The sequence below is a fragment of the Petromyzon marinus genome, chromosome 59, assembly GCF_048934315.1.
Source record: "Petromyzon marinus isolate PM22_M1 ecotype Great Lakes invasive population chromosome 59, UKy_Petmar_22M1.pri1.0, whole genome shotgun sequence".
Classification (NCBI taxonomy): domain Eukaryota; kingdom Metazoa; phylum Chordata; class Hyperoartia; order Petromyzontiformes; family Petromyzontidae; genus Petromyzon; species Petromyzon marinus.
In genome coordinates, this window is record NC_133725.1 from 14,905,761 (window position 1) to 14,930,412 (window position 24,652).

Here is a 24,652-nt window from a genome sequence, read left to right on the forward strand (position 1 = left end):
TAGGGTCCTGAATTGGGGATTTTATTTTATAATCTTTGGTTTAATTCGGTTAAGTCACGTAGGTAAAAAAATAAATTTAAATTAAATAAAAGAAAAAATTAAAACATGATGTTTCGAAGGCAACACAAGCTTCCGTCTTCAGGTGGAAACAGTCACAGCAAAAAATCGCTGCACCAAGTGGCGAGGCTCTGGGAACCTCTGGCTTAAATACAGGTTAAGGGAGGGGGGGGGGAGCCATGTAGGGGGACCTTGGTGGGGTGAGGGGCTGAGTTAATCCGTCTTTTGTTGGGTAGAGGGTGCGGGGGATGGGTCACTGTGTGTGTGCAATAGAAACGGAAAAAAAATAGAAAAATTAAAGATCGGCAAGAATGTGCTGTAAGGGGGAAGTAGAAAAAAGGGAAATAGAAAGTTAAGCAGGAATATGCTTGGTATACCACGACTTGAAATTGCTGTTAGAAATTAGTTGACGTTTGGTATGATTTAAAACGTGCTTCCAGTGGTTGCTTAATTTGAAACTATCCTCTCGGTTGAAGGTATGCCTGTATTTGTATATCTGAATGGCTTGGTGAACACATCTCTGGTCATAACCTATAGGTTTACAGAGAACCTTGGTATCGGAGAAGACAATCTCATGATCACCCATAGCGTTGTGACAATGATCAGCCACAGCAGAAGAATTCGTTCTGCCGTGTTTCAAATCTGATTTGTCCTCGCGAATTCGGTCAGAGACATGTCGCTTTGTCTCCTTCACGGATGGGATCAGATCACGAATTTTGTGTACTGTATTGAACCGGACCTGGATCTTGTGTTTGTTTAGAATTTTGGAAATCTTTTTAGTAACGCCTGCTATATATGGTAGTGTGATGGTTTTGACCGGAGTATCAAGTGGTTGTTTCTGTATGGAGGGAGAAACAGCTTGGCGGATGGTACGGTCAGAGTATCCATTCCTTTCGAGGGCCAGGTGTACATGTTTTAATTCACTGGTCAGGTGGTGTTGGTCCGAAATGCAATAAACCCAATGGTATAAAGTTTTGATGAGATAATTCTTTTGGGCTGGGTGGTGGTGGGAATCAGGTTTCAAGTAGGAATCTGTGTGGGTGGGTTTCCTGTAGACAGAATGCCCCAATGAGCCATCAGGTCTCCTCTCAAACAGAACATCTAAGAATGGTAGCTTGCCAACTTTCTCCACTTCCATGGTGAATTTGATGGCGGGATGTCTGGAATTGATGTGGTGTAGGAAAAGATTCAAAGCTGGGAGGCTATGTGGCCAAATGACGAAAGTGTCATCCACATATATCTTCCCCTGGGAAGGTCTGAGGGTGGAAGTCTGGATGGCGTCTGATTCAAATTTCTCCATGAAAATATTGGCTATCACTGGTGACAAGGAGGAACCCATGGGGGGTACCCTCAATTTGTTTGTAGAAGGAGCCATTCCAAGTAAAGTAGGTATTGTTGAGGCAGTGCCTAACCAGTGCAGGTGTATCGGCGTCTAGTCCATGTTGGACCAAATTTTCAATTATTTCAATGGTATCAGGTACTGGGACCTTGGTGAACAAAGAGACCACATCGAAGCTGACAAGGATATCGTCAGGGGACAGTACAACGTCTTTGACCATAGAGACCAATTGGGCTGAGTTAAGTACTGCTGAGGTGGTCTTGCCAGTGAAAGGCAGCAAGGAATATGACGGAAAACGGGCTAGTCTATAGGTAGGGGAGTTGATCGTGGATACGATGGGTCGTAGTAGGAGCCTTCTTTATGGATCTTGGGAAGACCATAGAATCTAGGGAGTCTTGCAGCAGAAGGTTTTAGGGAGGGACGTTTAGTTGGGTCGATTAGGGAGTAGCGTTGCCTTTATCGGCTGAGAGGATGACTATATCACTTCTGTTTTTTAAAATTCGCGAGTTAAGAGCGTTTATTTTTGCTGATGTTACTAATGGGTTTCTTAGCATTCTTAAGAACAGTGGCTATTTCAGCTCTCGCAACGTCTGCTTGGATGTGTCCCACGCCTTTGAGGGCTACATCGACCTGAGAGATGATATCATCTACTGGTATGTGTTTTGGGGTGACAGCAAAATTCAGTCCCCTAGCCAGTACTGTTTTCAGATTGTCCGAAATCGGCGTTCTACTCTGATTAATGACGATTTTGTTGACGTCGAGTTTTGTTATATGTGGAACTGGGTTCTTCTTTGATAGGTGGTTGAATTTAGAAATCAGGTTAGCTTTACATTTGACTGACAGTGAATCAGCAGAAGAAGCAGTCATGTTGTCTATGTGATTCCAATCCGCACCAACCGGCATGTGCACCTGCATGTACACCACCTCTACACCGTTCATCATGCTAAGTCGGCCAATCAAATGCTAATTTTTATGCTAATTCCTTTGTCAAGGCACCTTGTTTCCTCGCACACAGCTTAACGGTCGCGGTCTGAGCGTGGCTGTGTTTCACTCCAGCGCTGTCCTCGAGACAGCCTGGTTCCTTCACCTGATGAAGGCCGCTTGTGTTGTGGCCGAAACGTCGTGATTTTTGTTGTTTTATTATTTACCTACGTGACTTTACCGAATAGAACCAAAGAGTATGGATCCTTGCAGTCACAAAAGCTTTAAATCTAGAATTGATCACCTCTACGGGGAGGGCTTTCACCTATCTGTTAGAGCTTTTAACAGACAACGGGACAAGAAGTCACAGATCATCGAGACGCTGACCTTCCTCAAAAGATGCCGCGATCACAAGGTAATACCCATCGCTTTCACACTCATTTCTTCTGCTGTATCTTCTCCGAATTCTAAACAGATTCTCTTTAAGGCCAGCCTATCTTAAATCTCAGAGAGGATAAGGCTACTCCGATTTGAACTCGATACTTTAGACAGGACTCTCCTACAAGCTCATTTAATGTTAACACAAAAAATGTCACCTTCTGATTGGAATCACATAGACAACATGACTGCTTCATTCTGCTGATTCACTGTCAGTCAAATGTAAAGCTAACCTAATTTCTTTCTGATTGAGAAGGGGTCAAATATATAACATTTTTGACATGCGTTTTTTCTAGATTTTGTTGTTGTTATTCTGTCTCTCACTGTTCAAATAAACCTACCATTAAAATTATAGACTGATAATTTCTTTGTCAGTGGGCAAACGTACAAAATCAGCAGGGGATCAAATACTTTTTTCCCTCACTGTATATGAGTGCATGTTTACGTGCTCTATCCCAAAAATCTCGATTGTGGACTCAAAAAACCGCTGGGAGACTTCTCACTCAGACCCGTAGCAAGACAATATCGCCCCAATATTCAAATTGTTCAAATATCCCCCGAACGAGTCCAGGATCAATTTAAAGATCATACTCGGCATTCTGAAGGTCCTCCGTGGCCTGACAATGATCACGTTGCCATGTTTACGCTTCTTACAAATATTTTTGCCCCGTTGAATCGATCACCAAACCCAAGTGACGGTAATGTTACGGTAAAGAAAATCTCAGTGGGTGACCTCTGGGCAGAGCATGACCTTGCAAACAGACGACCAATCGAGTGAAATAAACATGGGAAACGCACCTCGATGAACAGGCTGACTTCCCTGTGTGTTTGGACAAACTCATTCATCACAGGCAAAACGAACATGTCCCGAATGCCCACGTCCTTCAGGAACTGCATCTGGAGGTGTTGGCACACCAATTGCATCACCTAGCAAAAGAGGAAAACAGCAGGAACGACGTGAATACATCATCGCCATGCAGCAGTCTACGCCCGTCAATTTCTCACAGCGGTAGTAAGGTCCTTAGGTGTCTGGGAGCACAAGGCAGGTGCAGGTGGGTGAGTCATAATTTCCTTCCCTTACGCCAAAACTTATTTCAGGCTGTGCAAGAGATAATGACATGGGTTAATTGTCACACAAGCCACTTAGAAAGCTGCCATGCTGTTAGTGGTTAGTAAACTGAACTCACAGACCAGAGGTCGCTAAATGGGCACACCACAGTTAGCTGATCGGCAAGTCACGTGCGATGCAGCAAAGTGTGGCTTTCAGCCGGCTCTTCCAACACACCTGGTCAACGTGGAAAAGTAGAATATGGGACCGTCCTGGTGTGGACTAATCAGTTTCAAAGACAATGCATATATTATCAGAGCATGTTTCCATGTTCACCACAAGTACGTGTGGTTAATGCAGACAGGATTCCTTGAATGAGGATTCTGTTTGGTGTTTTAACATCTTGACACCTGTTGTATTGCCAGAAAGGGTAAAACCTATTGTTATATGGAAAAGTAGACCAAATACTCGTAAAGAGTTCGCTCTCATGAAGGTCTTTTCACCAGCGGTGGTGTGACCAAGCAATTGCAGAGCTGCACTTTTATATAAGTCAGGTCAAAGCCAGATACACATTGGAGGATAAACATCCCACGGTGGCTGGGCAATTGTTGTGCAATAATGTCAGGTCAAACTTACTTAGGATATTTACAGGTGCATTTTATTCATGCCGTATATATTAATGCACACATTGTGTAGTAGTGGTATTACTATTAAACTCACCTTTAATGACGATGACCATAAACATGATTAAGAGTGTGACTATTAATGAATGTGCGACTGTACGATGTGGACGCAGCGGAGGGGCCCCCCACGGTGAGCGGTGACGCAACGCGCGCAGTGGCCCGCGTCACGTGGTTGGCACCTCACGTGCACAGAGCGAGGCAGGCAGAGCCAGAGGGGCGGGGGGGCGGCGTTGCCTAGGCGACGTTGGCGTCCTCGCGGTCTACTCCACGGTCAAGCTGCGTGTCACTTGGTGACCCCCCCACCGCCTCTTACTGGACACCTGTGAGTGAGAGCTTGATAGCGCTTCGGATTTCTCCAGGGTCAAAACAGATTTTGATTCCCAGTACAGTGTGCACAGCACCTGTACGACGGGTCCTCGTTTAACGCAGTAGATGCGTTCCTAAAAAGTGCCGCGCTAAGCGAAAACTATTTCCCCCGTAATGAATGTCCAAGCGCAGTCAGAATTGGGTTACAAACAACTTGAGGGGACGCCGCCGCGTTACCGTCTCGTCTCGCTCAACCGCGCAGCTCAAGAAAGTAGTTCGGCGTCGACTGCTCACAAGTCGCCTTATGGCGGTGCGCGTTCCCTAAATGAAGGCAACCGCGTTATAGCGTGAACACGCGGGACAGACCCAGTTGTCGTGTGCGGGTCAACTCCCTGAGATAAACTTGCTGCCGACTTCATGCGTTGTATACGCCCAGTGCTCAGCCAATTGTTGTGAGCGTCGCTCCTCTGCCCTCTGTTGTTAATGGAGGGAGACTGCACCCAACTGCCAAGTATCATCCTTCGCGAGCCTCTTCAAAACGCTCACCTTGACACCGCTGGAAGCAGCCATCGGACTTGACCTCACCCCACAACAGTGCAAGTTTAACCGCTCAACATTAAAACACAACGATGGGTCGCTTGCACCAATCGCACAACATCACAGCGTTGACTCTCAACTGTTACTTGTGTAGAGGGGGTCAGATTGTCCAGACATTCGGTTGATACTAATAGGGTTTATTTTTCCAGTATTGTAGATTATTTGAATTACATTTGTTTGGGCGTCAGGGTGGTGCAGTGGTCACGCCCGTGCATGGCATCTTCTGAAGGAGTGCCTGGCATCGCTTTCCTAATTCTGGTCCCTTTCTCTGCATGGGTTTACTCCCATAGCAAAACAACAACAAAAACATACACTGTAACTGGTACTAGCCAAACATCTGGGATTGTTTTTGTTATGCTGCCTTGCCCAAAATGGCATTTGGTGATAAAAAAATTTGGCAGGAATTGATGCACTAATGCAATTTGAACTCTTATATATTTTCATTTCATGACTTGCTTAGCGTTCATATTCTTGGTAAAGTCACGTAAATAGAAAACAAGAAATAAAATTCAAATTAAATAAAAAATTAAAAAAATAACAAATAAAAAATAAATTGAAAATAATAAAAGCAAAAAACCCAGGACGTTTCAATCGCAACACAAGTGGTCTTTATTTTATTGTTTTTTGTTTTCTATTTACGTGACTTTACCGAAAGAACCAAGAATATGATTTCCTGCAGTCACGAAAGTTTTAAGTCAAAATTTGCTTCGCGTTCCTTTACTTTGCCCTCCTATCTGTTTGTATTGCTGTTTGTTGTTGTAACTTTCTGACTCGCCCCGACTGGACATCTGTGAAAAAAAGAGCTTCATAGCTCATCAGATTCATCCAGCCTAATTAAAGATTCTGATTCTAACATTAACTGACCTAGTTTTCGCGCGGATATCATGGCCAGGATGCGGAACAAAGGGACCCCCGGTCACACTCACGTGGAATGCCTAGGGCATTGCACAGCATTTAAATGGACTAGTTTTGTGAGATTTACTTGGTGGCTTAGGGAAGGCCTTTATTCAACAATGTATATCATGGCCGATAAGAATTTTTATAGTTATACACCATAGCCCACGATTTCCTGCACCGTTCATTCACTTGAGGAGACTGTGCATGGTGGAGATGGATTACCCTCGGTATCCTGTCCCAAAGTAATTCCAGTGGTTCAGGTAGTGGAAGAGTTGCTAGAGCTTCTGGTTCTTGCCGAAGCCTTGTGACTTTGGGATGAGAGCGTGGTAGGATGAGTGAAGCGTAGAGCTAAAGCTCCTGGAACATCCTGTACCCAAACAACACCAAACATTCAAAATCTTACAATGCTGCTGTTCCAGCACGAACAACATAACAATGAACAAATTTTCACAAATTCAACGTAATGCAGGTAATTGAGTGGCTCGAGGTTAATTTCAATGTCAGAGCACCGAGCCAATGCCATTGAGGTCCTCCATTCAAAATTCAGTGAGCCATCTATCAACAAACGTTCCTGCGAATTAAGTGCAGGAATGCTGTGGTCTCAACTTGGTCACCAATGGCTGCACAGTAAACATCATGTCAAATGTGTTTTTGTTCACTGAAGCATATCCCAGCTCTGAGGGTTTGAATTCCATTTGACGTGTAATGAATTATCTTCAGCTTGGATTTCTGGTAAAGCACATCAGTGGCAACTTGTCTCTGAAACAGGGGTTCCTTGTTCGACAAACTGTGTTTCTGGAACATTCAAGCATCCTCAAGTGCCGTGGATAAGTAAGAGTTTTATCGTTCCACTATTGTTTTGTTGACTGTATCAGCTTTAACAGGATTTGCCCAAAACGCCTTAGCAAGGAAGGATGAGTCTTTGTAAGTTAGCAAATAGAGAAGGTGGAGACCTCAGCATGTAGACATCTCAACCACAACTCTACCTGGTCTCTGTTATTTATTAAATGAGCCAGCCCTTGCCACACTGAGGTTATACGAATGAACCTTGCATGCCACAGACAGGGCAGTGAACGGCAGTTGCTGCTATTGTTTTGGTTGTTTGTAGCTGTTTTTTGTACCCAGCGATGGCAAGCTCGTACTCCGAGTGCCCATAGAAGGAGGCTGGGTCAAAGATGACGGGCCCTTCATTAATCTCTGCAGCATTCCCAGTCCATATATCACCGTGGAGCAGTGCCAGAACCACCTCTACGTCCCGGAAAAAAATCCCCCAACCGAAGCTGCACACCACGCAAAAAACAACACCACTTTATTCATGATAACGTTGTTTTCGAGTTAGATCGCATAAATTTACATGCGTCGTACACCCACCTCCAATTGCAATGAGGCAATTGCCAGAAGTCAGAACGCTTCTGGCAATTGCTTGATGATGCTGGTTGTAATCACCAGCGAAAGGTCGTACTCATTTTAAAATGTTCCGCGTTTCCTCTCTAACACACCAGAGTGCCGAAGCAATAACATAAATGGCACGTTCTGTTCATGTCAGAAACATTACTAATGGGCGATCTAAGCCAAAAAAAACTTTATCATGAATAATATTGGTCGCGAAAGCCTGCGTGTGAAACACCACTTTACCTTTAAAGTCACCTCGAAAACCCACTGTGATCAAATGGGTTTCCCATATGGCTGTGCACATGATGAGCTACACTGCTGCATGTATTAACTCTTTCCTGCTCAGAGATGACCGCAAGTTGCGGGGTGCATCCCGTTCACCGCTGAATCTCGTGTACGTCATCGGAACGTAATAGGAAGTAAATATTAATTAACTTTATTAGTACCGAGGATCCCACAAGGCCGTGCGGGAACGTGTGTAGCACAGTTTGGTACCAGCTATAATAGAGTGCTGTCCTGTTGCTACGGTGCTCTGCGGCGAGTACAATGTCTTTAAAAACAACGGCGCTATGCCTCTCTAAATAAAATTACCGCTGAACCGCTTGCGGGTTCCGAGATTCGGTGGTGAACGAGACCCATCCTGAAATGAGCAGTCGTCTCGGAACAGGAAAGGGTTAAGGGCGAGAGTGAAACAGCTTACGAACCTGAAGCCGAGACCAGAGCTCGCGGGTTTCCCGTTCACCGTAGTCCTTCTCTATCATGTCCAGCTGAAGCTGCAGTTGCTGCCATGAGAAGAACGTCACCCAGTCCTCCTGCCACTCATTCAGCTGGTGGCATAAATATAGTTTTATTACGGACATTTAGAAACATAAGCAAATAATACCTACTTTATTTGGCCAATCCTTGACCTAAAACAGTGATATTCACTCATTTTCGGAGGGGGGCCACTTTCGCGAATAAGACATTATCAGTGAAAGAGCCATCTCACATTTGAAACCATTGGGGGGTTTGACAGCATGATGGGGTGTTTTCACTTGTGTGTATTGTCGGGGACTGCACGTCAGGGGTCGCAGTAAAAAGGACACCAGGGACTGCCACCGGCCCACGGGCCTTGCAATGAAGAACACGGACTTAAGATGTCACCCAGAAATGTTGAATTTTACGTACAAATGGCTGGGTAATTCTTAAGACATAATTCGACACTCATGTTATGTACCGATTATCATGCTGTAGTCTTTGAACATCTCATTTTAGCCACCAATTGATATCCTCATAAAAAATTACAACAGCATTGATCCTAACGATAGGTTCTGCGCTTAATTCCCACACCTCCGTTTAGCACGGTTGGCTATGTACGGTGGAAAGGAAGTTCAACATACATTCATACAAGTCTCTCAAACCCGGCTGAGTGTAATTGGTAATTAGCGAAAACATAACTGATTACGTGAACACTGGTTATGCAAGATCGATCTCTGAGGGAACTTCAGTGATATCTGGTGATGTCAGTTGTAACTGTGTGCCCTGTTATCAATGGTACAACTGTGTGCAATGGAAGAAAATATATGCATTTTTTTATCAAATATATTGTTTTATAAATTTGTGTACTTACACAAGATAAAATGTACGCCAATCTAGTTCTTCTTAAAATGTAACCTTAAACCAATGTTACCATCATCAGTGGTTAATAGAATATTACACAAAGGACTCTCATATTTCTACGATGTAATACTAATTAGACTGACATCTGAACAACAGCTGATTTCACCGCTCCATGATAAAACTAATTTAATCAAGTAAACATTATTGCCGTTCCTATAAAACTTTGGTCACCCAGGCTGTCCTTCAACAAAAGGGTATATTAAATCTATAACATAGTTTTTTCTGGGTTAGATCGCATAAAAATGAATGAGCCGTTAAACCTACCACCACCTAACAGCCAATTAGTAAGGTTGTCACGTAAACGGAACATGCCAATCCGCTACTTGTACAGCAAACCGAAGTGTTGGAGAGAAAATCCACAACATTTACAATCTGAGTATGACGTTTCGCTGGTATTTACAACTATCATCATTAGGTGGACAGCCAAATTCATAGAGAAATCCTCCTGTTTCATTCCTTGGAGGGATAGATGTGATGACGTCACTTGTGAGCCCTTCACGAATTGGAATGTTCTGTTTATGTGACAAACCTTACGAATTGGCTGTCGGTGGCGGGTTTAACGACAAATTTATATTTCAACGATCTAACCCAAAAAAAAACGATATTATGGATGATATTGGCCGCGAAAGCCTACGTGTTAAACGGGTATATTAAAATTTAAATGGGCTACAACCAGTTTCATGACTTTAAAGCGGAGATCACATGTGGGATGTAACCACAGCATATAGCCGTATGAAACCCACATACTCTACATCCTCCTGCCCAGGGTCTATACCTGTTTGGAGAAATTCAAGACTGAAATTTTTATCAAAATCTGTAAAACACATGAGAACCTTAATTTAGCAGTCTCAAACTGACTGGGACCCCTGTCGTGACGGAGCAGCTGAACATTGCACAAAATCATCAACGCATATACAGATATATACCAAGGGTGACCAACTTTCCTGACCCTACCAGCAGCATACCATAATCTTCAGATGGCCGCGGGAGCCACAAGAGATAAAGATTAGCCATACAGAAGTTGACTCGTGTCGACTGGCTGTGGAATTTTGACTTTAGAAATCTCAGTGCCCTGGGAGTACTCATGGCCTGCCTCCGATACCAGATTGTTCTCACTTCATATAAAGTTAAATTGAAGAGTTACAAATTAGCAGCGCCTCTGCAGAGCCACACTTGAACTGCCCAGGAGCCACATGCAGATGCCGAGCAATGGTCTGGCCAACCATGGTATTTTCTGTACATTATAGACTTGTAAATCTAGCGTATATAAATAATTAGCTGAAAACATTTATTTTAGCATTTACTCTATTGCCCTTTAATGAATGAATAGCAAAACTACATGAACTCTCTCCTAAAGCCTTCTTTTGGCTAGCAGACCTTGACATTTATCTCCTGAACATATTGCGATTATATTCTTGGTTCTTTCGGCAAAGTCACGTAGAAGGGAAATAATACAAATAAAACATAATATAATAAAATTCTCACGACATTTCGGCCACAACGCAAACAGCCGTCCTCAGGTGAAGAAACAGAGCTGTCGGAAAGACAGCGTCTTAATGAACACTGCCCAGCGTTCATTAAGACGCTGTCTTTCCGACAGCTCTGTTTCTTCATCTGAGGACGTCTGCTTGCGTTGTGGTCGAAACTTCGTGAAAATTTTATTATATAATGTTTTATTTGTATTATTTTATTATTTCCTTTCCACGTGACTTTACCGAAAGAAACAAAAATATGAATCCCTGCAGTCACGAAAGCTTTAAATCGAAAAATATTGCGATTAGCAAAAATATAAAGGGACGCAATGTTGAATGCTCTAAGTCTCCTTTGCAGAAGAGTTTGCCCTGATGGACTTAAATACAGATACTTTTAATAGCCATAATTCATGTATTACCCAACATAATTCATATTCTGAAAAGTACATTGCACACACATGAACAATACAGTTCCCTTCATCACAAAGATGGCTAAAACAAAGAGATGAATGTGATTAGGTGTGGAAAAGCATGACCGTTGGCTGGCTAGTTGTGTTCATGTATGAAATAATGACAGCATGTGTCTATCTCATTCACTAGCTCAATCGCTTGATTTTTACGATTAATAAACAGCTGTATGAAATGTGTGTTTGTTTACACACAAATCGCCTGTTTACACATATTCATTAGATCCGATTAGCATGCCTACTCTCAGTGCGAAGAAATGTCAACATAATACATAGTTGACATGATGCTAGGGTTGGATCGGTGGGCCTAGTTTTCCACATGTTTAACATTTTCATGATTCAATACCGATAGTTTCTCTTCCTTGTGAAGCCTCTCTCCAATCTTCCTGTTGTGAAGGTGCATTTCAGCCAGATGCTGCCCCAACAAGCCTGAGCCCCTGTCAGAGTGTACAACCTGTCAAAGAAAACATTAACTTTATCATGTCAACAAACCCCAAGTAATAATTCATATGCAAACTAAACTACATCATATTTGTCCAGGTGGTCTGTGGCCAAGAACCTCGCTTGAAAATACGAATATATCAGTTCACATTCTGGTTTAGGTGACTCAAAACAATATTCTTCTGGGGTTTATACAATGAGTGTTACTTCCTGGGAAGTCAATCCTATGTAGACTATAAATGAAACCATTTTTTATATTACCAGAGCTATTTTTCAGAACCGACCTGGCCACAAATGATAGCCTAACGAAGTGGCTTATCACATGGAAATGTATAGCAGCCAAATGCTCAAAATACTCATGTTTCTAAATGTGCAGGGAAAAACTGGAGAAACCGGAGAAAAATCTGCACGACCACGGGGAGAACATGCAAACTTCAAATATACAGCAGGCGTCAAGGTCGGGATCGAACCTACGAAGTCCAATATACCAGGCGAGGCAGTTAACATCTCCTAGCCACCATGGCGCCCCATTCTCTGACTTATCCACCCACCCACCCACTCGTAAAGCCACCCACTCACTCACCCTGCCACGTACTGAATCTCTAAACCAACAACTCAACCACCCACTCACTCACCCTGCCACGTACTTAATCTCTAAACCAACAACTCAACCACCCACCCACTCATCCAACCTCTCACTTACTAAACCAGCCACTCACCAACCCACCGACCCACTCATCCACCTATTCACTTAAAATAGTTCAACTACAATTGAATTATTTTAAATTCACCAGGCAAGGCCCACTGAGCTATATAGATCCTTGTCGGAAACGACGTGGCAAACAAATCATAGCTCAAAGAAGTGACTTATCACGTGGACATTTATAGCAGCCAAAGCCTCTAAATGTATATTTCTAAATATGCATGAAAAACTCGGAGGTCCCAGAGAAAAATCCATGCAACCACAGGGAGAACATGCAAACTCCAAATATACAGGCGTCACGATCGAGATCGAACCCACGATGTCTTATACAAATGGCGAGGGAGTTAACATTCCGCTACCCTGGCGCTCCACTCTGACTCAGCCTCCCACCCACCCACTCAAACACCCAGCCAAGCACTCATGAACCCAATCACCGTGGCACCCACTCAATCGCGAAACCCACTCACTCATCAACACACCCAGCCACTCACTTAACCACTTACCTACGAACCCACCTGCATACCCCCCACTCACTAACTCAACGACCCACTGACTCAACACTCCACTAACCCACCCAATCACCTATTCATGCCCCAAATCACACACTGACCCATTCACCCACTTAATCTATAACTCATGCACTCACCCACCCACCTGCTCACCAGCCACTTATCTACTCACCCACCCACTCATCCTGCCACCTACTCAACCTCTAACCCACCCACGCACCGAACTACCCACCTACCCAATCACCCATCCAATAAACTACAACTAAACTATTTTGTATTTTACCAGGTAAGCCCCACAGAGCTATATAAAACATTTTAGAAGTGATCTGGTTACAACTGATACGTGAACGAAGTGGCTTATCAAGCTGACATTTCTTCTAAACAAATCTTGACTCTAAATGGGGAGGGATGACTCTGGAGGACCCGGAGAAAGATCTACGAAGACACAGGCAAAACATTAAAACTCATAATATACAGGCAGCAGGGTCAGAATCGAATACACGATTTCCTGTATACTTAGTGAGGTAGTTAATATCTCACCATAGTGGCACCCCGCTCTCTGACCCACTCACCCAATTACACACTAACTCACCCACTCAACCTCCCACATTAACTTACCCACCCACCAGTCACTCCCCCATTCACCCAACCACCCCCTCACTCACCCAACCACGCACCAACTCACCTACCCACTAACTCACCCACCCATCTTCTCCCGCACTCAGCCAGCCACCCGCTCAATCACGTGCCGACTAACTTACTCACACACTCACCGACCAATACACCCATTCACCCATTCACTTACCCACCCACAATCTCACTAGCCAAGCCAACCACCCAGCCCCTCACTCACCCACTTATTCAATCACTCACTACCCCACACACTCACCCGACCACTTGCTCACTTACCCATACGCTAACCCAACCACTCACTCACCGACTCACCCACCCACTAACTTATCAAAATTAATTCTCAACCACTCACCCAACCACCCACGCAATCTCATACCCACTAACTCACTCACCTACCCATTTATGCACTCACGCACCCACTTACTCACTCACGCACCCACCAACCAACCCACCTACCCATCTCTTCACTCACTCACCCACCCACACAGTCAATCACTCACCTACATACCTACCCACTAATACTCACCTACTCATCCAACAACGAACTCACCAACCCACCCGCCGACTCACTCAGGTACTAACCCACTCAACTTCTAACCCACACACTAACCACCTAACCACCTACCCACACACTCACTCACTCACCCACACACTCACTCACTCATCCACCCACCCAAACATCCACTCACCCACCCACTAATTCACCCACCCACTCACTCCCTCATCCATCCACTCACCTACTCGCCCATCCACTCACTTACTCAATGAGCCACTCACCTTCTCACCCAGTACTTACACATCAACTGACTCTGCCACCCACTCAATTCCTAACCCACCCACTCACCCAACCAGCTGCCCACTCCCTCAGCCACTCACCTACTTACCCACCCCACTTACACATCCACTTACCCTGCAATCCACTCAATTTCTAATCCCCCACTCACCCAACCACCCGCCCACTCATCTACTCACCCATTACCACGGAATTATTCACCCACCCATCAGTCAACCACCCAATAATTCAACCACTCACAAACTAAATCGCCTATTAATTAAACCACCCACTACCTCAACCACCCACTAACTTAACCACCGAGCCACTCACCCACTCAGCAAGCCACCCACCTATATCTCTAACCCAATATTTCACTCACCCACCGCCCACTCACCTACACACTAAATTATGTTTATTTTACCAGGTTAGGCCCAATGAGCTACGTAGCTCGTTTTCAAAACAACCTTCACCACAAATAAACCGACCATTAAAATTATAGACTGATCATTTCTTTGTCAGTGGGCAAATGTACAAAATCAGCAGAGGATCAAATACTTTTTTCCCTCACTGTACATTGCGGGGGTCACAAAAATATCTCCAAAATCCTGAATAAACACAAAATCCAGGTCCAATTCAACACAGTACAACAAAATCCGTGATCTGGTTCCATCTGTAAAGGATGTGGTTCCAGACATACAGTACCCGGGCGTTTACAAACTAAAGTGCCTCTGTGGTAGCAGCTACATTGGAGAAACCACACGACATATATCAGACCCCATCCGCGAACATAAAGCAGACTTGAAACACGGTAGGACGAACTCCTCTGCCGTGGCAGATCACTGTTATAATTCAGTGGGCTCACATGACATTGACTTCTCCAAGACAGAGGTTCTTTGCAAGCCAACCGGCTACCATGAGAGATTCGTTCATGAGGCCATCCACATATACAAGCACAGATACAATTTCAACCGAGAAGATGGATTCTGGCTTAGTAACCATTGGAAAGATGTTTTAAACCATTTAGGTTCTTAATTGATTGTATTTTATGGTGATTTTCAGACCGCAGCCCTTTCGCTGGCACTGCCTCTTAATACTTCTCACACCACGGTCAATGGTATGGTTTACAACATGTAGTATAATAATTAATAGTATAACATTGTAATGTTTAACATAACTCATAAGGCAATATATAGCATCGTAATTGCATAATGAATATACATCAGTGTGGTATATAGTTGGGTTCATAGAATAAGACATAGTGTAATATCACAAGTCTAATAGTTTATAATCTAAAGTATAGGGTAGTGTAAAGTAACGCATTGTATAATTCAAAAGTGGAATTTGTCTATGATATGATGTTATACAATGTAGTTTAGATTGGAAGGTATAATATTGTATTATATAGTAGTCCAGTTTACAGCATAGTCATAAGGCAACTCAGGACACAACAGCGCACCTTGGCTGTTGCACTTGCCCCTTTTCTTGTTTCCTCTCTGCCTGTGTTCCCAGCCCCCTCCCTCCTCCTCTCCGGAGGTGATGCAGGTAACATGCAAATTCATATTTTAACTCCGCCCACACAGCTTAATAGACGCGGTCCTTGCATGTCAGCGTTCATTCAAGCTCTGTCTTCCGGACAGACCTGTCTCTTCACTTGAAGAAGGCCACTTGTGTTGTGGCCAAAACGTCGTGAGAATTTTATTGTCTTATTTAATTTTATTATTTTATTCCCATTCTACGTGACTTTACCGAAAGAACCAAGAAGATGAATCCTTGCAGTCATGAAAGCTTTAAACTGAAATTTACTTTTTATTTCACCAGGCAAGGCCCATTAAGCTATACAGATCCTTTTCAGAATAGACCTGGCTACAAATGATAGATATACGAGTGGCTTATCACAGATACATTTATTGCAGCCAAATCCTCTAAACGCATGTTGCTTCTAAATGCAGAGGGAAAACCCTGAGGATCTAGAACAAAATCCAGGCGACCACGGGTGAGAACTTGCAAACTCCAAATATACAGGCGACAGGGTCGGGATCGAATCTACCACCTCCTGTATACTAGGCAAAATAGTGAACATCTCACCACCTTGGCGCCTCACTCTCTGACTCAACCATCCACTCACTTACACGCTAACTTACCCACTCAACTTCCCATGTTAAATTACCCACCCAGCCGTCACTCACCCATTCACTCACTCACCCAACCCGTCACTCACCCCTCCACTAACCCACCCACTCACTCATTAACTTGCCCACCTATCTTCTCAACCACTCACCCAGCATCCCACTCAATCTCATACCAAACTAATCTACACACACCCACACACCCACTCACTGACCCACTCACTTATGCACTCGCCCAACCACCCACTTACTCCCTCATGCACTCACCAACCCACCCACCCATCTTCTCACTCACACACCCACCCCATCAATCACCCACCCACTAACTAACACCCACACACTCACCTACTCACCCACTCACCGACCCAGCACTCACTCACCGAGCCACTCAATTGCTAACCCACCCACTCACCCACCCACCTGCCCACTCACTCACCCACCCACCTGCCCACTCACTCACCCAGTCACTAACGCACTCACTCAATGTATAACCCACCCACTACCCACCTAACCTCCTTCCCACACACTCATTCACCCAACCACATACCCACCCACACTCACCCATACACTCACCTACTCGCCCAGCTGCTCAATAATTTACCGAGCCACTCACCTAATTACCCAGCCACTCACCTACTCACTCACCCACTTACACATCCACTCACCCTGCCACCCACTCCATTTCTAACCCACACACTCACCCAACCACCTCCCACTCCCTCAGCCACTCACCGACTCACCAAATCACCCACTACCCAAATAACTAATCATCCACCCACCCATCACTCAACCAAACAATAATAAAGCCACCCAATAATTAAACCACCCATTAACTCAACCACCCACTAACTCAACCAGGTTTATTTTACCAGGTCAGGCCCACTGAGCTATACATATCGTTTTCAGAAGCACCATCGCCCAAAAATTATAGCTCAAAAAAGTGGCTTATCATGTATACATTTATAGCAACCAACTCCTCTAAATACATGTTTCTAAATGTGGAGGGAAATCTACAGGCATTAGGGTCAGGATCGAACCCACAACCTTCTGTATACGAGGCGAGGTAGTTAACATATCACCACTGTGGCCCCCCACTATATGACTCTCCCACCCACTAACCCACACAGTCACCCACTCACTTAAACACCCACCGTCACATGCATCCAGGCACTGACTCACCCAGCCACTCAGTACCCATAAACCCACCCAGGCACTCACCCATGCACTTGCCCACTCACCCACCCACCCAATTATCCACAAACTAAACTAAATTTTAAATATTTTTTTTTATTTTACCAGGTCAGGCCCACAGCAAAATAGATATTTTTCAGAAGCCACGTGACCACAAATAACAGTTCAATGAAGTGGCTTTTCACGTAGAAGCTAAATTCTATAAATGCATGTGTCTAAATGCAGCAGGACAACCCGGAGAACTCTGATTAAATGTCACGCGACCACAGGAACAACATGCACACTCCAAATTTCCAGGCGTCAGGGTCGGGATTGAACTCACAACCTCCTGCATAAAATACGAGGAAGTTAACATCTCGCCACAATGGCACTCCACTATCTGACGTAGCCACCCACTCACCCACCCACTCACAACAAACCCACTCAACCCTGACAACTACTCAATCTCTAACCCACCAACCCAAGCACACAACAACCCACCTACCCATTCACCAACCCAGCCAATAAACTAAACTAATTTTATTTTACCAGGTAAGGGTCACAGAGCTATATACTGTACATCACTTTCAGTAGTGACCTGGTTACAAATGATAGGCCAACGAAGTGGCTTATCACGTAGACATTTATTGCAGCATTATTGCAGCATGTTGATTTTATATGCAGAGGGAAAACCCGGAGGACATGGAGAAAAATCCATGCGACCAAGGGGAGAACGTGCAAACTCCAAATATACAGGCAGAAGGGTCGAGATCGAAACCACAACCTCCTGTTTTCCAGGTGAAGTGGCTCGCATCTCACCACAATGGCGCTCCATTCTCCGACTCTCCCATCCATGAACCCACACACCCACCCACTCAAATACCCACCCATTAACTCAACAACCCATGAACTCAACCACCCACTAACTCAACCAGCCACTTACTCAACCAGCTACTTACTCAACCACCCACAAACTCAACCACCGAGCCACTCACACACTCACCAAGCCACTCTCTCAATCTATAACTCACACTCATGCATCCAGCTACTCACCCATCCACCCACCCACCCACACACCAACCCACTCACCCACGCACCCAGCCAATCATAAAAAAACACTGAACTAAAACGATTTTTTTTTTCCAGGTAAGGCCCACAGCTATATAAATCTTTATCAGAAGCAATCTGCCCACAAATAACAGCTCAATGAAGTGGCTTTTCACATAGAACGTTATAGCAGCCACATTCTATAAATGCATGTTTCTAAATACGGAGGGACAACCCGGAGAACCTGGAGAAAATTCCACCCGACCATGGGGAGAAGATGCAAACTCCAAATGTATACAGGCCTTAGGGTTGGGGGGAACCTACGAACTCCAATATACCAGGCGAGGGAGTTAACATCTCGCCACTGTGGCGCCTCATTATCTGACTCACCCACCAACTCAACTACTAAAGCCACCCACACACTCACTCACCCACTCACAAACCCACTCATTCACTAACCCACTGACTCATCAACACACCAAGCCACTCACTCAAGAACTTACCTATGCACCCACCTACACACCCACTCACTCTAAATATACAGACGTCAGGGTCGGGATCGAACCCATGACCTCGTTTATAAAAGACGAGGCAGTTAACATCTCGCCACCATGGCACTCCACTCTCCGACTCAGCCACCTACTCACCCACCCACTCACAAACCCACCCACTGGATCTCAAACTCACTCACTCACCAATTTACCCACCCACTCACCCTGACACCCACTCAATCTCCAACTGACCCACCCACGCACTCAAAATCCCACCTACCCACTCAACCATCCAATAAACTGAAACTAAACATTTTTTTTTTACCAGGTAAGGCCCACAGAGGTATAGCAAGTGACCTGGTTACAAATAATAGGTTGACGAAGTGGCTTATCACGTAAACATTTATTGCATTCAAATCCTTTAAACGCATGTTGATTTGAAATGCGGAGGGAAAACCCGGCTATTTTAATGCACACAATGGACCAGAAGGACAAGCGCAAAGGGTTCACATAATGCGCATGCATAATGTACGTTGACTCATTAATCTCTCCCCCCCTCCCCACTTTGCATCAAGAGCGCCAAAGTGTGGTCACCACATCTATGCCTCTTTATAAGGAACGAAACAGACTAACTTCTCCACAAATCTGGCTGTCGCCTGATGAAGCTAGTTGTAATTACTGGCGAAAAGTTGTACTCAGATTGTAAATGTTGTGGCTTGACTCTCCAACACACCGGTGTGCTGTACTAGTGATAAATTGTCATGTTCTGATTACGTGACAACCCTTACTAGTTGGCTGTGTCGGGTGGTGGTGGGTTTTAACGACACATTTATATATTTATGCGATCTAACCCAAAAAAACCCTCTATTATGGATAATATTGGTCGCGAAAGCCTACGTGTAAAACAAATCCCAAGGAATAAAAAAAATCGATGCGACCACGGAAGAAGATGAAAACTCCAAATATACAGGCTTCAGGGTCGGGATCGAATTGATTACATCCTGTATTCTGGGCGAGGGAGTTAACATCTCGCCACTGCGGTGCCTCATTATCTGACTCACCCACCCGCTCAACTACTAAAGCCACCCACACACTCACTCACCCACTCACAAACCCACTCACCCTGCCACCCACCCACTCATACAAATCGGGAATCAATACCGTTGCTTTGTATGATCTGTGAAACGCTGAATATTGCAGATAAAATCGGACATTTTGAGCTTGCTGCAGGATCGATTGAGTGGAATCAATACAATTAGTCTTGATTCACAATCAACAAAGACCATATATAGGAAAATCTCTGATCGGTGATTTGGATTGCATCATATTGCAGCGCCCCTTTGATGATGTTATAAAGCACTTGCCCCAACAGTCTGTTAAAGGCTACACGGGGGATCTTTGTGTGCGAGTAGCTCACAGATGCTTGAGAGATCTGGGCACTGTCCGATCATCAGTGAGCTCCTCCGGCAGGCGAGGCTGAGTTGGCTGTTGTCTGTGCATTAAGAGGTGTTAAATATCCCACGCAGAGGAGTCTGCTTACAGGGCAGATAAAAGGTTCATCTTCTTTGGTTCTTTCGGTAAAGTCACGTAGAATTAGAATAAAATAATAAATTGATAAAATAAAATAACACAATAATATTTTCCCGACGTTTCGGCCACAACACAAGCGGCCTTCATCAGGTGAAGGGACGAGACTGTCTGGTAGGACAACACTCCAGCGCTGTCCTACCAGACAGTCTCGTCCCTTCACCCGATGAAGGCCGCTTGTGTTGTGGCCGAAACGTCGTGAGAATATTATTGTGTTATTTTATTTTATCAATTTATTATTTTATTCTAATTCTACGTGACTTTACCGAAAGAACCAAAGAAGATGAATCATTGCAGTCACGAAAGCTTTAAATCGAAAGATAAAAGGTTCTTCACGTACCGTGTCCCGTGTCACCTAAACGTTAAATGGGGCCCCGGTAAATTCAGTGTCCACCGCTGAATCATCTTTCACCATCACCACTCGTCCATGAAGGCCAATGCGACGAGGCCATAGATAGACGGCGCGTTATAACGGAGAAGGGGGGGGACCAGGAGAAACGTCGTACTACGTGACATCACAACACCCTGCACACAACCGTAGTGGCAGATTAGGGTGCGCATCATTCACGAATATGTGGTTTAAGTGGTTGAGAGTAGATTTTGGTGTAAACTGATCACGATGCTTTGCGTGGCCTGCATTTAAAATGTAATGTGTGGGTGCGTGAGCAGATATGAGTGGGTGAGTGCGTCAGTAAGCCGGTAGGTGAGTATGTGGGTGGATGGAGGGGGATGGGCGGGAACGCCATGGGCTGGAGTGGAGGCGGACTGATGCGTTACGGGAGGATATGGAGCTGAGTGGGCTTTGCCGACGACTGGTACCAGCGGTGTCGGGATCGGCCTCTGCGGGGGAGGCTCGTGAAGGACGCTTCTACTGGACAGTTGGAGACAGTCGCCCTCCACGAACAACGGAGGAGTGACGCTCACAACAACGAGCGGAACACCGGATGATAAATATGCAGCAATTTGGCACAGTACGGGGTACAGGTGGTGCATCTGCCAGTCATCTCAGTCAGCCAACCCATGGCACCTGGGTCTGTTCCAGGACCTCCGGTCAGCGAGCCTTCGACACTTCACGTGGCTTCAAGTGCACCTGGCCTGGCACAGGCGCCGTGGTGACGTCACTGTCACATATTGGCGAATGGCGACGGTCGATAACGCAGCGGTGGTTGTGAGAAATGCCATTTTGGGGGGGGGGGGGGCGCCAAACCTGACCAGCTGTAAACCTCACGTCGCCTCGCAGCCACACAGTGGCAACAGGGAGTTCTGGATGGGTGCAAGGGGCTGGTAATCCCCCTCCACCTTCAACTAAATAACCACACACGCGAGCCCTTGGGGCTCTCTGTGAGTCGATGGATCTGTGTGTGGTGAGTCTATGAGTCTCTGTGAGAGTCCGTGGGTCTCTGTGTGGTGAGTTTATGTGTGTCTGTTTTATGAGTCTATAGGGCTCTGTGCGAGTCTGTTTGATTCGGTGGTTCTCTGTGTGATGAGTCTATGCGTTTTTGTATGACTCTATGGGTCTCTATATGGTGATTCTATGGGTCTGTTTGGTGAGTCTATGGGTCTCTCTCTGAGTCTATGGGTCTCTGTGGGGTGAGTCTATGCGTCTTTGTGGGGTGAGTCTATGCGTCTCTGTCTGATGTGTCTATGGGTCTCTGTGGTGAGTCTATGGGTCTCTGTGGTGAGTCTATGGGTCTCTGTGGTGAGTCTATGGGTCTCTGTGTGAGTATGGGTACGATTGAGTCTATGGGTATCTGTCTGGTGAGTCTATGTCTCTGTTTGGTGAGTCTATGTCTCTGTTTGGTGAGTCTATAGGGCTCTGTGCGAGTCTGTGGATCTGTTTGAGTCTGTGGTTCTCTGTCTGATGAGTCTATGGGTCTCTGTGGTGAGTCTATGGTTCTCTGTGCAAGTCTGAGGGTATGTGCGTGGTGAGTGTATAGGTCTATGTGTGATGACTCTATGGGTCTCTATGTGATGGATATCTGTGGTGCACATATCCTGGCACAAGCGCCGTGGCGTCGTCACCACCACTAAGTGGAGAATGCTCCTACCCCTGCTCCTGCTTGTTCTTGTGCTCGGGAAGGAGAGAGAAAACTAGACTAAGGTCCACTGAGCTAAACATATCTTTTTCAGAAGCGACTTGGTACCAATGATAGCTCAACGAAGTGGCTCATCATCACAGTCACTAAAGTTTTAAGTCAAAACTTTAAACGAATGTTTCTAAATGTGGAGGGAAAAACCGGAGGACCCGGAGAAAAAGTCCACACGACCACGGGGAGAGACAGAGACACGCAAACTCCAAATATACAGCAGGCATCAGGGTCGGGGTCGAACCCACAACCTCCTGTACACCAGGCGAGGTAGTTAGGGGGGAAAGCAGAGACAGCGAGAGGGAGGAGAATTAGTCAAACTCACACTCAGTATTACTAACCATGATACACTCACCATCATACTCACACACAAGCCCACACACATCAACAGTCGCCATTCACCACTACGTGGCGGTGATGTCCCCACAATAACTCAGGTGCCAAGGTTTGACGGCTGTGCCAGGCTAAGTGCAGGAGGAGGCCACGGGCCAGACTCAGGTGCCATGGGTTGACTGCTCTGCCTGGCTAGGTACAAGAGGAGGGCTAGACCCTGGTGCTATGGGTTAACTCGTGTGCCACCACCTGCACAACCACCACAATAACAACCACACAACAATAACCACGACCAACAACTGTAACCACAGTTTAACACGTAGGCTTTCGCGACCAATATTATTCATAATAACGGTTTTTGGGTTAGATCGCGTTTATTTATAAATGTGTCGTAACCCTCCACCACCCGACACGGCCAATCAGCAAAAAAAGTGTCACGTTGACAAAAGACAAATAATTCACTACTTTAGCCCACCGGTGTGTTGAAGAGTGAATCCACATTTACAGTTTGAGTACTGGGCTAAAGTAGTTAATTATTTGTCTTTTGTCAACGTGACACTTTTTTTGCTGATTGGCCGTGTCGGGTGGTGGAGGGTTACGACACATTTATAAATAAACGCGATCTAACCCAAAAACCGTTATTATGAACTGTAACCACAACTATAATTTAACCACAACTATAATTCCCATCAGCCACACGGCCCTCTGGGAGTGCCTCTCAACAGCAGCAGCAGCAGGGCCGAGCTCTGCTTGAAGCAAACTCAGCAGAACGTGACGGCTGTGGGCCAGGCGCCTCCTCTGTCTCCCCCCACCGCCGCCGCCGCCACTGCTGATGTGGACACACCGCGCGAGGTTCTCACCTTCAGGCTGAGTCGACGTAGAGGAGGCCCAGCGAGCCGCCGCTTCAGAAGCTTTCGCGAGCCACTGACGGTGGCCGTGAGCTGGAATCCAAATCAGCCGCTCGCCACCCACAATCCACAGCGCGCGCCGCCTCCACTCGGCCCCGGCCTAAGCGGAAGTAGCAGCGGGGGAGGGGGGCGGGGCATGGGGGGTGAGGGGGCGGGTGACGAGGGGAGGGGGTTGGGGCATGGGGGGTGAGGGGGCGGGTCGCGAGGGGGGGCATGGGGGGTTGTGAGGGGGCATGGGGGGTTGCGAATGTGGAGGGGCGGGGGGGGAAGGGGGGTCACGAGGAGGGGCGGGGGGGGCAGGGGGGGTAGCGAGGGGGAGGGAAATGTCGGGCCATGGGGCGTGGTCGCGCATGGGGAGCAGGGGGGGAGGAGCTCAGGTGTGAGGGGGAGGAGCTCATGGCTCTGACGTCACGGGGGCGTGGTTACTTTGTACCGCCCCCGCGTCTCGTGCCACGTGCTTCCCATTGGCAGTTTGGCCGTTAGAGAGGCCCGGACAGACCCCAGAGCAGGAGTGGAACCGAGCTGTGGGTGAGTGGTGGCGGTGGTGGTGTGAGTCTCTCTGTGCG

The 24,652-nt window shown here is 45.9% G+C and overlaps 1 long non-coding RNA gene across 2 annotated transcripts; it reads right to left on the reverse strand.

The window, feature by feature from the left end:
* Positions 1-24,232, reverse strand: LOC142905890 (uncharacterized). Of its 2 annotated transcripts, XR_012929896.1 has the most exons (5): positions 24,039-24,222; positions 11,623-11,730; positions 8,383-8,505; positions 6,509-6,653; positions 1-3,682 (listed from the first exon to the last, which is right to left on the reverse strand). It is a non-coding gene; the product is annotated as an uncharacterized LOC142905890 (long non-coding RNA). The 2 variants fall into 2 exon arrangements; XR_012929895.1 differs by lacking the exon at positions 1-3,682 and having other exon boundaries at positions 5,511-6,653; positions 24,039-24,232.
* Positions 24,233-24,652: the final 420 nt, after the last annotated feature.